Below are 16,317 nucleotides of genomic sequence, written 5' to 3'. Positions count from 1 at the left end.
GGGCCCCGAAGACCTTTCTCAGCCAATTTAAGGCGACAGGTCTTGGCGACCTTGACGACCAGCTAAGTGACCTTCAAAAGGTAACTTGCAATGTGCCCCAGCGAAGACGTAAAATTGCTTTTTAAGCAGCGCGTATCGTGTGTGTTGCAATCTAGCTGTTGTAATCATACAGCTGCCCTCAGTCACATTTTTCTTAAACAAATTAACAGGCTTCACTGTTCAACAAACTGCAAAGGCTTTTCCATTTCAAAAAGAATCGATACCCAAATTATATCCTGTAGGCTTTTAGCGATGGAGCTTGCAATTGAACAATATTCCAGCCAACAAGTTGTGACTTATTTGTCGGAACGTGTCATACGGAATGTGTACAAGTGCAAAATCCTGCAGATGCTGGAAATCTGAAATAAAAACAGGAAATGCTGGAAATGCCCAGCAGGTCTGGCAGCGTCCGTGGAGAGAGAAATAGAGTTAACCTTTCGGACCTGTCACCTTTTCATCCTGCCTTTCAAAGTTCAATATAGTTCTGATATTTTTTTTTCATGACAAATCTAATCCTGAGGCAAGGTCTCATTGTGTGTTTCAGCCGCCAGCTGTCTCGCTTTCCTCTCTTGGGCGCACTGACTTGTGGTTTCAAAGTTGCTGCCCGTCCTCCTCACCTCACTGGTCTTGGGGCAGTGGAGCCAGTTACCATGGAAACATAGGAATGTACAACACTGAAAGAGGCCATTCAGCCCATTGCGCCCATGCTGACACTTTGGAAGAGCAGTCATGCTTAATCCCACATCCCCGCCTTTTGTCCGCGAGACAGTAGGAAGAATATAAGGAACAGGAGACGGGGTGGCATGATAGCACAATGATTAGCACTGTTGCTTCACAGCTCCAGGGTTCGATTCCCGGCTTGGGTCACTGTCTGTTCGGAGTCTGCACGTTCTCCCCGTGTCTGCGTGGGTTTCCTCCGGGTGCTCCGATTTCCTCCCACAGTCCAAAGATGTACAGGTTAGGTGGATTGGTCATGATGAATTGCCCTTAGTGTCCAAAAAAGGTGGGCTTGGGTGGGGTGCTCTTTCCAAGGGCCGGTGCAGACTCAATGGGCCGAAGGGCCTCCTTCTGCACTATAGGTTCTATGATTCCATGAGTAGTAGAGCAAACGCTGTCTTCAGCCCTGCTCCGCTATTCAGTAAGGACGTTCCTACACAATCCTCGTATCCCCTAATTTCCTTAGTTCGTCATCTTCAAGTAGCGATTCATTTCCCTTTTAAGAATATTTTTGGCATCAGTTTCCGCCATCTTTTCAGGGAGCGCGTTCAAGATCCCAACAACTCTGAGAGAAAACCTTTCTCCTCTTCTCAGCCCTGACCTTTTCCCAATGGTTTTCAAGCTATGAGCTCCGAGTTTGTAATAGCCCTCACGAGACCCATGGAACGACCTAATTGATCTCCCCCATGGGGCTGGTGGAGTACGAGCTTTCCCGCTAAGGGGCAGAGGCCTAGGAGTTGGAGCTCCTGAAACGAACACTTAAAAGCCAGCCCGGATTGGGACTGGCATGATCGGTAGCCCCGGCTGGGACCTCTGCGCTGTATGTATGTAAATCCTTACTTTTGCCTTTAGAATAAACCTGCGTTTATATCACCTTCTCCCGTCTCCTGAAGATTTTCTCGAGTTATCGAACGACTCGCAAGGGAGTATAGTTTTTCTCTGTGGCTGTAAAAAAATCACTGCTCAGATCGTGTGGCAGAGCTTGAATATAGGCCCCTACTGTGCCTCAAAGCTCAATATCGCTTTCCAAACTACATCTATGACATGAGTCACTCACCAAATAAATTGTTAATTGATTTCCTTCCCCATCCTGTGAACATTACTGTGACTGATCAGAAACTGGTATCTCCATGGATGCCACACAAGGCTTATTTCCTCCTTCAGCAGGGATGATAGGTTTAGGTTGAGACCTCAGGTCCGCTCCGCCTGTGACTATACGCGCCACCTGATGTGCTAAACCCCAAAGGTGCAGGATCTCAATTGCCAAAGAGAAAATGCTGGAAAATCTCAGCAGGTCTGGTAGCATATGTAGGGAGAGAAAAGAGCTAACGTTTCGAGTCCAGATGATCCTTTGTCAAAGCTAACAGACAAAGTGGGAAATATTTATACTGTGGAATGAGAATGAAAGATGAGTCATAGCCACAGAAACCCAGGGAAACCGGGTGCTAATAGTCATAGAAACCAAGGGAAAGTGTGCCAATGGCAGTCCCCAGAGAGAACAAAAGGTGTGAAAGGCCAAACTGCAGAGAAACTAACATCAGAGGGTATCAGACGATGTCAATTGGACGGCTATTTTAGCTCAGGTGGAACTGAGGCATCACAGTTGACCTCTGTGTTCTTGGACTCAGGGGGGAAGGATGGCCGAGGGTTTATTTTCTTGATCACCTTTGTTGAATTTGCAGTCATTTAGACTTTATCCAGTGGCGTATAAAAGCAAGCCAAGTTAAGAGATATTGTGTGTTCTATATATTTTCTATTTCAAAGTGACTTCCATTGTATTCACGTTAAACATTGGGCCTTGCTCCATTGTCCCCCGGATCGAGTAGTTTCCCCATATTCAGTTCCTAGACTTTAAGAATGGGGCACCTGTTGAGGTTAAGGAGGGTTGTCCCGTCCTTGACTGTGTCACACTTTCAGGAAGGGGAGAAAAATCTGGAGAAAGAAGAAGAATTATGGAGCACATCGGGATCCTCAGAGCAAAAATAACCTTCAAACGTACTGTCAGAAAACTCAGACTGGAACAAATATGTCCTGCATTCCAGTCTCAATGCAGCCTTAGATCCAATAATAATTTCTCTTATAGGTAGTGAAAGTCCCAGGTGCTACACAGGTGGAGGTTGGACCTCAGCAGGTTTCAGGAGAAGATTTTGGGGAGGAGGTGGGGGGAGGGTAATCACATGCATTGTCCAAGCGGTCGGTTCTAAATGTGGCTTTTGGAATGACCGAGTCAGTTGGGCTAAGAAAAAGGCTTCCGGGGGTTTGGGGGGTGGGGGGTGATTACTACATATTTGTGATGTTGATTGAGGATGAAATATTTTACAGGACATTGGGGTAACTCTCCTATCCTTCTTACTAATAGTGCCGAGACATTGTTTAATATTCACCCATGGTGCCTTGGGTCAACTCTTCCTCTGATAGAGTAGCACTCAATCAGTATTGCACTGGAATAATGTCAGTGCTACAACCTCCGCAGAAGTCACGGGGTGTGGCCCATCCGGTTCTCCATGATCTCCACAGAGTACGAACCTCCCTGGTAATGGGACGGGGCTTCTTCTTTAACAAGGGGAGCTCACACAGTGAAAAAAAACCGACCTGAGTGTAGGTCGGGCTTGGAGACTCTTTGGGGAGTGGAGGGAGAGTTAGTGCACATGTCAATAAAGCAGTATTTTGCGCCCTACCCTTCGTTCCATGTATGTCCACTCACTCTACAGATTCTATAGTCAGCTTTGCGTTTTGTGCCCAAGTGCTGGAGTAGGAGTTTAACCAACAACCTTCTGACTCCGAGGCAAAAGTTCTGCCAACTGAGCCCATGGCTGACCGAGGCGATAGAGAAAACACACAGCGAGTTCAGGGGTGAGGGACAAGGATGAGATACAAAACCAGAGAACAAAGAGACAAAAATGTTGGAAACATTTTGCAGGTCGGTCAATATCGATAGAGGGAACGACAGGTTAACGTGTGAGGTGGACATACATAAAGGACATCGCTCCCTTGACTGTTCCCTCCACATGTGCTGATTATGCTGCTGGAAACCTCAGTCTGTTCGGGTGGGTGTGTACTGATTCATTGGCACCACTGTGAAGAATAACAAATTCTCTTGATGCCGTGGCCAACCTCAACCAACATCACCAAAAACCAAACAACTCATCACGCATCAGCAGGACCTGAGTTTACCCATGTAACAGCAGTGACTATGCTTCCAAGTTGATTCATTGGCTGTCAAGTGGATGTGAAAAGCACTCTATATAAATACAGTCTTTTCTTTGCTCACCACACAGGTCGTGTGTCTTAGCTCAGGTATCTGTCATCTATCGAGCACAGGCTGATTCGTGTCATTTCTCCCACTGATTTATTTGAAAACTTTGCAAAGAAGGTTGATTTTACTGAGAAGAGTTCATCTGTATCAAGTCACTTTTTGCTAAGATCAGGTTTATTGTGATTAATAACAGAGTGAAGCCAAAACTGCACAGCTACACAGTAATATATTACAGACAAACTCCAGATGGAGAAGCTAAAAATAAGCAGTGCAGTGAGCCTGACCGCAGGGCTCACTCAGTAAGTGTGGTCTCAGCCACAGAAACAGACGCATAAATGTCATCTTTAGCCATTCTGGACAGAATGTCCTGTGTCCTGGAAGCTTGAGTTTGAGTATGAACAACTGAGTCAAGCTGACACCAGGGGCTGGATTCTCTGGTCGCCGATGCTGAAATTGTGTTCGGCGAATCCAAAATTCCCGCCAAAATCGGGGGCGGTGCCGCTCTCGCGATGCCCCGCCCCCTCCAAAGCCGCCGCGCCGCGTATCGACGGCCTCAGGCCATTTCCTGAGGCCCCCGCCCCGATGGTCCGCCCCCCCCAACCGGCCGCGTTCCTGACGGCGTGGATATCTCATGGTCTCACCCGTCAGGAGCTCAGCGTGGCGGCTGCGGACTCAGTCCAGCGCCGCCACAGTCGCGGGAGGGCCGATCCGCAGGCAGGGGGGACATTATTCGGGGCTGGGGGGGCACTGTGGGAAGGTGATCCAGGGCACGCGAGCTGGCCGAGGTGGGGGGGGGCGACTATTTTGTGGGCCTTGTCCGCGAGCGGCCTCTGCCATGAAGCACGGCGCGGTCGCTGCAGGCCGCCGTCGCACACATGCACGGCCACGTACCCGGCAATGCTCCGGGGCGTATCGGCAGCTAGATCCGGGTGCTCCACGCTGCCTCCCTGCTCGCCCCCAGCAACACGGGGAATCGGTGGCCGTTTTGCACCAGCTTTCCCCCGTTCCCAAGCCGGCGTGGACACACCGCCCCAGAATTGCAGAATCCAGCCCAAGGTATTTCCAAATGTACCTGCCGCCTTTTCCCTTGCCACTCAACGATCCTCCAACCCTATGGCTCATTTACACTCCCTTCTGATTCTGGATTAGTGTGTGTTGGCTCTTTCTCCTCTGCTGCACCATCAGTGCCTGAGCCATTATCCATTTCACTCTCCCTGACCGGGAACGAATGCCCCTCCCCCAATTGATTTTTCCATCTATTCAACTTAAATTCCTTCACACCTGTCGCCCATCACTCCTGAGCCTTCTGGCCTATATTGGCCCACCAAATTTGTGGGCAGCACGGTAGCAGTGTGGATAGCACAATTGCTTCACAGCTCCAGGGTCCCAGGTTCGATTCCGGCTTGGGTCACTGTCTGTGCTGAGTCTGCACATCCTCCCCGTGTCTGCGTAGGTTTCCTCCGGGTGCTCCGGTTTCCTCCCACAGTCCAAAGATGTGCAGGTTAGGTGGATTGGCCATTCTAAATTGCCCTAAGTGTCCAAAATTGCCCTTAGTGTTGGGTGGGGTTACTGTGTTATGGGGACAGGGTGGAGGTATGGACCTTGGGTAGGGTGCTCTTTCAAAGAGCCGGTGCAGACTCGATGGGCTGAATGGCCTCCTCCTGCACTGTAAATTCTATGAATTCCCGCCTTCCGCCCTCCCCATCCACACTCACCCACATTCCCCGCCCACCAGGCGAACAACACCATAACTTTAAAATTTGAGTCTTTGTTTTCAAATCCCGCCAAGACCTCTCTCCTCCTTATCTCTGTGGCCACCTCCAACTTTACAATATTGCAAGATTTCATGTGTTGATGAAATCCTGGGCCCGGATTCTCCAAAATCCCAGCCAAGTGTTAACGCCGGCGTAACCACCAGAGTGTTTCACGCCAGCATCAACGGGCCTCTTGGCCCAGCGAATCAGGGGGCCAGCATGGCTCCGGCGCTGACACGCGGCCCTGCACTGCCGCCGCGGGTCCAGCGATGCCCCTACAAATGGCAGCTCTGTGGGCTTAACCCTCTGCATGCGCAGGCGGCCATGCTGCCCCTTGGCCTTCAGGGTTCTGCTCCTCCCTTTGGTGAGCCCGGTGCCTCTGCCGCGCTCTTCTCCTTTCCTCTCCTGCTTGTAACCAATGCACCAGACAACAGGATTACCGGGCTCCATGTTCCTGATTATCTCCTCACCTGCAGTATCAAACAGCGAGATGTAAGGGTCAGCAATTGTTCCTGAAGGACAACTCTTGGTCAAGTCATTGCCTGTGGCAGTCACTCAAGGCCCCTGAACACATGCCAGAGAGTCCAGGCCACAACATGGATGCCCAGTGCCCCCGTCCAGCATTGACCCACGCCACATGACCATGTGGCTTTGGCATGGCGTTTAATGGATTGTCAATACTGCAATGTGTGCTGGGGGGAGGGGGGGGGAATTTCTGCAAATATTGACGACTCCAACGTACCCCGGAAAATACAATTTTCGAGAATCCCCGCAAACATTGATATAATCCTGAGCACCCCCATGAATATTGACACAATCCACATCATCCTCCCCAGCAAATATTGGCACACTCTCAGGAACGTGACAACCTGCTCTGCCCTCCCCACTTCATTCCCCACAGGGAACCCCCCCAAACTTATCGATACTCTCCTGAGAACACTGAAAATATCGGTACACTCCAAGGGACCTATTACTTCCAAAAGCGAATCAACCAGAAATGCACCACCGCTGCGGAGAACATCAACAAATATTAAGAATACAGAAACATTTTTTTTTCAGGCTTCCTCACCCCCCCCCCCCCCCTCCCCTTTCTGAACCCTCTTAAAAAACTCACTAGGGAACATGTCACGTTAAAAACCCATGTTCTAAAAAATAATGAATAGAGACACTCCTAGGGAGGCTGGGGGGGGGGGGATGGGTGTTGTGGGGACATGGGGGGCGGGGGGGGCGGTGAGAGTGGGTGTGGTGGGTGGTAACGAATTAAAGAACAACGCCATTTTTCACAAATGAAATCTCTGGCCCCATTCCAGGTTCTGCAGATATCGTCCTGGGAATTACTCTGCACATCAATCAGTGAGCGCGTGTCACAAAGAGAAATGCGGCGAATTAAAAGCGAGACATCAGGGTTAGATGGGATAAACTGGAAATCAACAAAGAACTGGACGAGGAAATTGCTGCAATTCTGGTTAATATTTCTGGCAGCGATGTAGAAAGTGAGAGCGAGGTTATAAAATATTATCCAAATATTCAGAAAGAGGCATTTATTTACATGAAATGCAAATCAGTTAGTTGAATAATAATAGAATTGTTCAGGAGTCTTTGAAAGGTCAACATCACTGTTTAATTACCTTCAAAAGGCCATCAATGGAAAGTATTACTCCTTTTAACTATTCCCTAGTCTATCCCACCTAGCCCTGGTGCTCCGCTTTGAGTTCTCCCAATTTCTGAAGACATGCAGTGTAAAATTATTCTCACGTCAGTTTTGCTGAATTTTTAATTTGTCCACAGATTTTGCTTGCACTGACTAATCGCATTATTTGTCCTATCTCTCCTCCAGCCCCTTCCATCCTAGCCAATAATTCTTCGACCCAACTTATCATCCAGTCAATCGCTTATTTTCTCATTTTAAAAAATCACCCACGTTTAACACAGCAAAATTCAAACCCATTTAATAACTTGATTTAATAATTTAGTGCTAAAATGGCGCAGAATTAGCCAAAGCAGACGACCAGTATGGGCGGCAAGCGGACCAAGGAAAGGATCCTCAGGGGTGAGGAACATTTCCGTTAGACCCACACCTGCCTGAAAACCACTCTGCATGAAAATCAACCGCATGGTTTGTGCAGGAAAAGGCTTTACGGGCAAATGATCTTTTCGCATTCCAAATTTTCTTACTCCCCTGTTCAAATTAATGTGTGTTTCTTTATTACAGAAACAAACTGATAGGAACAAGCTACAAGTTCTGTATGTTCCTTCCTTCGTTCCCGAAGAGCTGAATTGAGACTGTCAAGATCAATTTCCATATTCATCACGTTTGTCCCCAATTCTTGGATCCTTGTGGACTTCACTCAGTCAGCACCTCTGCCTGTTCCAGGTAAGGTTAGCAATAAGCTTCAAGGAATGAAAGTTGTGAAACCATTAACCAGAAACCTTACCCAGGAAACAAGCTCCCATAATTGAAAATCAGAACTGACATTTTCTCCGTCCCCATATGTTTTCATGCCTACTTCTTCTTCCGTTTTGGGCCTGAAGAGAGGGATGACCCGCACTACCATGATCTCAACCACGAGTCGGGTGAGGAGGTAGATCCCGAATCCACCCCAGCTGGAATGGGATTGAACCCCATGTTGTTGCCACCAATCTGATCCACACATGAGGAACCGGAAATTCCTGTGGCACCATACATTTCTACACGTGTGTTGTAGTCTGGAGCAACGAATCGTGATGGTAGAGGTTCCAACATTCTTTCCATCACATGGTTAGCCAGGAATCTCTCCCATTCTTACTGCCTGCCATTGATGCATGTTGGAAGAATTTACAAGTTGATATTCAACCATTTGGCTGCAATGCCATCCTGGGCGGGGGTGGGGGGTGGGGGGTACCATTGACCAGAAATATAAATACTGTGACTACAGGAGCAGGCCAGAGGCTGGGAATTCCGTAGTGAGTAACTCACATTCTGAATCCCCAAAGCCTGTCCATTATCTGTAAGGCAGAAGCCAGGAGTGTGATGGAATATTCTCCACTTGCCTGGATGAATGCAGCTCCATCAACACTCAAGAAGCTCGACACCATCCAGGAGTAAGCAGCCCGCTTGATTGGTACTCCATCCACCATCTTCAACATCGACTCCCCCCACCAACGACAGCTTTGACAGTGTGTACCATCTACAAGATGCACTGCAGGAACTCACCAAGGCTCCTTTGACAGCACCTTCCAAAGCTGCGACCTCAAATACCTCGAAGGACAAGGGAAGCAGTTGCATGGGGACACCACCACCAGCAAGTTTCCTTCAAAACTACACACCATCCTGACTTGCAACTATATTGCCGTTCTTTCACTGTCACTGGGTCTAAATCCTGGAACTCCCTTCCTGACAGCATTGTGTGTGTCCCTACACTACATAGACAGCAGCGGCTCACCACCACCTTCTCAAGAGCAGTTAAAGATGGGCAATAAATGCTAGCCTAGCCGGTGAGGCCCATATCCTGTGAATGATTTTTAAAAACCTTCCTTGGTCTGGAGTGTGACTTGAGCCCAGAGCTTCTGATTCAAAGGCAGGGATGTTCACTACCCACTGTGTCACTAGACCTTCATGCCTTTGAGCTGAACTGGTGAGATACTGGTCAAAGATTCCCATGTGGAGGTATGAACGAACTTCAAGTTGCAAACTGTCTGTCGTTGCTCACACTTGATGGGCATTTTGAAGGTGTCCAGTCATGATACTGTGCATCCAACAGTGAGCATGCATCGGCTGAAGACAATGGGATTAAATTAATGCTTCATGATATTACACTGGATACTATTAGAACTGCCCAAGAGGAATGGGGCATAAAGCAGTTATCGCCATATTTCACCAAAGCACTGGCTTGGAAACATAGCTGAGTCAAAGTGATTATAATGTAGCACTCAAAATCTTTATCACCCTTGAGCCATGACCCCAAGATTTACTCCATACGAACATGAATACAGAAGAAGGGATAAACGAAATGGCCCCTCGAGCCTGCTCCACCATTTAATAATGTTGTGGCTGAAATGATATTGGTCTGAACTCCACTTTCCTGCCTGTTTCCCATAACCCATGACTTCCTGAGATTTGAGCACAAATTCTGCCCCTCTCAATGGAGCTTTGAGGGAGCGCTGCACCAGCAGAGGTGCTGCCTTTGGGATGAAACATCAAGCCAAGGCCCCAACTGCCCTCTCGGGTGGATGTAAAAGATCCCCTGGTTCAAAGAAGAGCAAGGGAGCTCTCCCCAGTCTGAACAATATTTCCTGTTCAGCCACCATCACTAAAACGGATAATCTGATGACTGTAACAATTGTGGGAGCTTGCTGTGCACTAATCGTCTGCCACATTTCCTGTGCTAGAACAGTGTCTATTTCACCGGCTATAAAGCACTTGTAGGCATCTCAAGGTGAAAGGCATAGCATTAATACAAGTCTTTCATTCTTCCGCAAGGTGCTATGTTTGAACAAGTAGCTGATGGAGGTCGATGCAAGAAATAATAGTTGTTTTTTCAGCAGAGTACAAAGTCTTCCACAGAGACAATGCAAAGTCTTTTAAATCACTGAAACAAGAAAACAAACAGCAGCTTGTCAAATGAAACTGTGTACAAGATTCCATTTATTTCTCACCAGCCAAGGTTACCCTACTCCTCGCTCCCGAGGTCAAACGCATAAAAAAAAAACCAACACTGGACTCAAAGAAAAAAAGCATTTGCATATAAGCAATCAGGGCACCTGAATTCCTCGCGAAGAAACTGTCCCCTAGCGCAAATCCCAGAGTAGCTGTGGTAATGAAAATAGCATGAAATAACTGGCCTGTAATGAGCTGTTCTTTCCAGAGAAGCTGAAAATCCAACTGGCCAGGCACAGTAGGAACTGAGCAGTTATTCTCAATGTATTGTGGCAATTAGAGAGACTGCTCTCAATTGAAACATGCTACCTGCACTGGGAAATGAGATATAATCGTCTATATTAACCATCTCCAGCCTTGTTTATTTTTCTGCATATCCTTGGTGCATCAGTGCAAAAGAGAAGGCTGAATCATTTGCAGCCATCCTTAGCCAGATGTGCCGGATAATGCATCTCCGGCTCCTCCCGGGTTCCCCAGTATCACAGATGCCTGTCTTCCGCCAATCCGAATTATTCCACGTGACCTGTTTTAAAAGCTCATTTATGAACTGCGGGCATCGCTGGTTAGGCCAGCATTTACTGCCCACTGTTATTGCCCTTGAGAGGGTGGTGAGGAGCCGTGTTCTTGAATCGCTGCTGTCCATGTGCTGTCGGTACACCCAGAGTGCTGTTAACGCCAAGATTTTGACCCAGCGACAGTAAAGAAACGGAGATTTATTTCCAAGTCAGGATGGGAGTGGCTTGGAGGGGAACATCTAGGTGGTGGTGTTTTCAGGTATCTGCTGCTCTTATGCTTCTAGATGGTAGAGGCAGTGGATTTGGCAGGTGCTGCCCAAGGAGCCTTGGTGAGTTCCTGCAGTGCATCTTGTAGATGGTACACACGCCTGCCACTGTGTGCTGTGTGCCAGTGATGGAGGGAGTGAATGTTTGTGGAAGGGGTGCCAATCAAGTGGGCTATTTTGTCCTGGATGGCGTCAAACTTCTTGAGTGTTGGAGTTGCACTGACCCAGGTGAGTGGAGAGTATTCCATCACACTCCGCACGGTAGCACAGTGGTTAGCACTGGATAAAAGCAAATTACTGCGGATGCTGGAATCTTAAACGAATGAGAAAATGCTGGAAAATCTCAGCAAGTCTGGCAGCATCTGTAGGGAGAGAAAAGAGCTAACATTTCGAGTCCGATGACTCTTTGTCAAAGCTATAAGAAAGAGAAAATGGGAAATATTTTACTGTGGAGTGAGAATGAAAGATGAGTCATAGCCACAGAAACCCAGGGAAACCGGGTGCTAATGGCCACAGAAACCAAGGGGAAAGAGTGCTAATGGCAGTCCCCAGAGAGAACAAAGGATGTGAACAGTGGTTAGCACTGTTGCTTCAAAATGCTAGGGACCCGGGTTCGATTCCCGGCTTGGGTCAGAATCTGCACGGAGTCTGCACGTTCTCCCCGTGTCTGCGTGGGTTTCCTCCAGGTGCTCTGGTTTCCTCCCACAAGTCCCGATAGACGTGCTTGTTAGGTGAATTGGAAATTTTGAATTCTCCCTCTGTGTACCTGAACAGGCGCTAGAGTGTGGCGACTAGGGGATTTTTACAGTAGCCACAGCATTTATCTGGGCAGTTTCTGGTAAATGACAACCCTCAGGATGTTGATAGTGGCGGGGTCAGTGATAATGCTGTATTGAGTGTCATGGGGTGATGGTTAGATTCTCTCCTGTTGGAGATGGTCATTGCCTGGCACTTGTGAAGCGTAATTGTTACTTGCCACTTGTCAGCCCAAGACTGGATATTGTCCAGGCCTTGCTGCAGGCACTGGATATAGTAAAGTCTATGGGCCCTGATAACATCCCAGCAATTGTACTGAAGACTTGCCGCTCGCCTAGCCAAGTTGTTCCAGTACAGCTACATCACTGGTATCTCCCCAGCATTGCAGAAAATTGCCCGGGTGTGTCCGGTACACAAAAAACAGGACAGATCCAACCTGGCCAACATTCAGGCTTGGGCTGATAAGTGGAAGTAACATTTGTGCCTCACACGTGCCAGGCAATGGTCTTCTCCCCCAATTATCAACAGCCTGGGGCCTACCATTGAACAGAAACTGAACTGGACCAATCATATAAATACTGTGGCTACAAGAGGAGGTTAGTGTCAAGGAATCCTGTGGTGAGTAACTCATCTCCTGACTCCCTACATCCAAGGCTCAAGTCAGGAGTGTGATGGAATAAGCTCCATTGGCTTGATGAGTCCAGTTCCAACAACACTCGAGAAACTCAACATCGTCCAGCCACCACATTCAACATTCACTCCCACAACCACCAACCCACAGTGGCAGCCGTGTGTACCATGTGCAAGAAACGTACCATAGCTCCTTTGCAAACCGGCAACATCCACCACCTTGAAGGACAAGAGCTGTAGATACATGGGAACACCATCATCTGGGAGCTCCCCTCCAAGCCACTCACCATCCTAACTTCATAGAATCATAGAATTTACAGTGCAGAAGGAGGCCATTCGGTCCATCGAGTCTGCATAGGCTCTTGGAAAGAGCACCCTACCCAAGCCCACACCTCCCCCCATCCCCACACCTCCATCCTATTCCCCGTAACCCAACCTAACTTTTTTTGAACACTAAGGGCAATTTAGCATAGCCAATCCACCTAACCTTCACATCTTTGGACTATGGAAATATGTGGAAATACATTATCAGTCCTTCACTGTTGCTGTGTCAAAATCCTGGAACTCCCTCCTGAACAGCACAGGTAAGAAGTCTTACAACATCAAGTTAAAGTCCAACAGGTTTGTTTCAAACACTAGCTTTTGGAGTACTGCTCCTTCCTCAGGTGAATGAAGAGGTATGTTCCAGAAACATATATTTTGACAAAGTCAAAGATGCAAGATAATGCTTTGAATGCGAGCATTGGCAGGTAATTAAGTCTTTACAGATCCAGAGATAATCCAGAGTTTCTACTGTCATGTGAGAGTACCTTTAAGAACTGGATGTTTAAGCAATGTGCCTTTAAGAAAACAGTGATGTCATAGGGTGGGTGGAACTCAGCTCAGTTCAGCCATTTCGAAGTTTCAGTTTGGAAAAGTGCCTGGCTGGTTTTGCTGTGAGCAGTTTAAAAGTGCCTGGCTGGTTTTGCTGAGAGCAGTTTAAAAGTAGAAAGCCAGTTTGAGACAGCAGCTTGAGAAGTTCTGGTTTGCTGTGATCTGCTTGAAGGGAGAAAGCCAGGTTTGAGAAAGCAGCTTGGGTGTGTCTGTGTGTTTCCGGAGAGCTGCAGGAAGAAAGCAAGGTGCTGGAGCTGAAGTCAACCAAGCATATATATCTCTACCATAAAAGACCATCTCTGGATCATTTGGGTGATCTAAACTCATAATAGTTAAACCTTTAACCTGATGTGATTTTGTTTAAAGGTGTTAAGTTTGAAGGAGCATTTTAAGGAATTATTTACTGTTGCAATACTTACTGAGTTATCTTTGAACTAAGGGTTGTTAAGAGATCCATTGTTTGTTTAAGATGTTAAGTTGAGTTCATGGAAATAACAGTGTTTTGTGTTTAAAAACCCACGTGTCCATAATTGTAATTCCACACCTAGGGAACAAGCCGTGTGCTAGGAAAAGCAACAAATCCATTAAAGGGAGAGGTTGGTTGAACTCCATGATACATTTTGGGGTTCTGAAAACGCCTCGCCCATAACACTACAAATATGCAAGTAAGCAGACAAGATCCTGAAAGGGCTACAGATCACAAACCCACTCAAGTCATCCGACAACACAGACTTATCTCTGTATCTGTAAAGACTTAATTACCTGAAAATTACCGACTAGGGGGCATAGCCTCAAAATAAGGGGAAGTAGATTTAGGACTGAGTTTAGGAGGAACTTCTTCACCCAAAGGGTTGTGAATCTATGGAATTCCTTGCCCAGTGAAGCAGTAGAGGCTCCTTCATTAAATGTTTTTAAGATAAAGATAGATAGTTTTTTGAAGAATAAAGGGATTAAGGGTTATGGTGTTCGGGCCGGAAAGTGGAGCTGAGTCCACAAAAGATCAGCCATGATCTCATGGAATGGCGGAGCAGGCTCGAGGGGCCAGATGGCCTACTCCTGCTCCTAGTTCTTATGTTCTTATGTAAATGCTCGCATTCAAAGCATTGTCTTGCATCTTTGACTTTGTCTATATATATGTTTCTGGAACCTACCTCTTCATTCACCTGAGGAAGGAGCAGTGCTCCGAAAGCTGGTGTTTGAAACAAATCTGTTGGACTTTAACCTGGTGTTGTAAGATTTCTTACTGAGCTCATCCCAGTCCAACGCCGGCATCTCCACATCGGGGCTACAGCGGTTCACGAGACAGCTCACCGCCACGTCTCTAGGGCAATTCCCGATGGGAAATAAATGCTGGTCTCACCAGCGATGCCCACACCCCATAAAATGACACTGCAGGAACCACCTTCTTCTCATGTAGGGAATGTAACACTGACGCCATTGAGCCTAACCTGATCCTCAAGCACTGTCCACTGAGGTCGGGTTTCGAGGAGTCAGTGAACGGTGATTCAGAGCAGGAACTCTGGCTGATATTTCATTGATTGCATGTAGGGATTAAAGGCTAATTACAGCATCTTACAAGCTGAGATCGCCTTAACTCAACACAGCCTGGGAATCAAATCTGATTCTCAGTCACTCAGTGCTACACCATCACTCAACAAGCTATCAGAGGAATTAATCGGCCTTTACATCCTCCGTTCCGAATTTCATTTGCCTACATTGTGGCTCTATGATCATAACTGTGAGTTGGAAGGTGGGACGGAGGATTTTAGGATTTGCGAAAAGGGCAGCAACGGAATTCTCAAAGACTCTGCCTAAGCCGAACAGGCTTCCTTGCTGCAATCAGCCAACTTGACAGTCCGTCCAGCTCTCTGACAGGATGGAAACCAAGGACTGTGCTACGTGCGGGTGGGGAGATGTGGAGGCAGCAGGCTTCTCACGAGTTGCCTTATGGCGGGGTTGGCTTATGTGTCGGTAAGTCTGATGGAACAGGGGAACGTTTGCTGCCTCTCCCGGCCCACAAGCAGTGCTGTAAAGACATCCACCTGGTGAATCTAGCCCTTCATTCCTTCCTTCGGAGCCCACTCCTCAAACGTTAAGAATAAAGGCCACCTCAGGCACATCGAGTCCTTAAAATATTTTGATCAAACCACTATTCAGAGCGTGTTGGTCCCCTGGCATCCAACCTGCATCTTCCAAAATGGGATGTGGATTCTGGGGGCTTTTGCTCACGTTTAATGTTTAATCAGTTAGAATGTGGACTTTGCTCCCACAAAGAAAAGCTGAGATGAAAGGCAGATGAGGGGAAAAAGAATAGAAGGTGATGCTGATAGGATGAGATGAAGAGAGGTGGGAGGGGACTCGTGAGGGGCACAGAGACAAGTACAGACCAGAAGGGCCTGCATTGTCCAATCCACGTAATCTTTTGCAAGGCAAAGAATTTTGTGTGCGTTGAATAGGATGTTGAGCATCAAATCACTTGGTTAACAGAATCATGTTGGCACCAGATAAGGAGCCAGCACCTCTTTCGTCATTGCTGGAGTCCAGTGTTACAGCCACTGCCCAACAACAAGCCCAGTGTGGCCTTTGCTAAGTGTCGAGACCGCACATTATTGTACCAGGCAATCTCCACTGAGTGCAAGTGCACTCGTGTCAAAGAAACAGTAGCCCTTGTGGCATTGCACTGGGACATTCTTATTGGTCCACAGGAGGTTGAAGTACATCACTGGCTCACTTTGGAGTGATGTTGTCACACTGAGAATGACGGACAGGTCTAAACCACAGGCCTGTACCAATTACATTTTACTTGAAGATGATGCCCTTTTAAGATTTGTAGATATTTAAGCATTTTTGACATCAAAGAAAGACTTGCATAGCT

At 47.4% G+C, this 16,317-nt stretch overlaps 1 protein-coding gene across 5 annotated transcripts in view; it reads left to right on the top strand.

Annotated features, from left to right (window-relative positions):
* LOC140393742 (leucine-rich repeat neuronal protein 3-like) overlaps positions 1-16,317 on the top strand; it is a 229,891-nt gene that overhangs the window by 201,826 nt on the left and 11,748 nt on the right. For 2 of the 5 annotated variants that reach the window (XM_072480085.1, XM_072480086.1), the window contains one exon: positions 7,979-8,140. The gene's annotated coding sequence lies outside the window, so the exon portion shown is untranslated. Of the gene's footprint in view, positions 1-4,824; positions 5,069-5,612; positions 6,259-7,041; positions 7,883-7,978; positions 8,141-16,317 lie in introns of those variants that run through there. The other 3 variants (XM_072480090.1, XM_072480088.1, XM_072480087.1) reach the window with 3 other exon arrangements.

This window comes from Scyliorhinus torazame, chromosome 17, assembly GCF_047496885.1.
Source record: "Scyliorhinus torazame isolate Kashiwa2021f chromosome 17, sScyTor2.1, whole genome shotgun sequence".
Taxonomy (NCBI): Eukaryota; Metazoa; Chordata; class Chondrichthyes; order Carcharhiniformes; family Scyliorhinidae; genus Scyliorhinus; species Scyliorhinus torazame.
The sequence above is the reverse complement of the archived record's forward strand: the minus strand, read 5'-3'. Positions and strand labels throughout refer to the sequence as shown.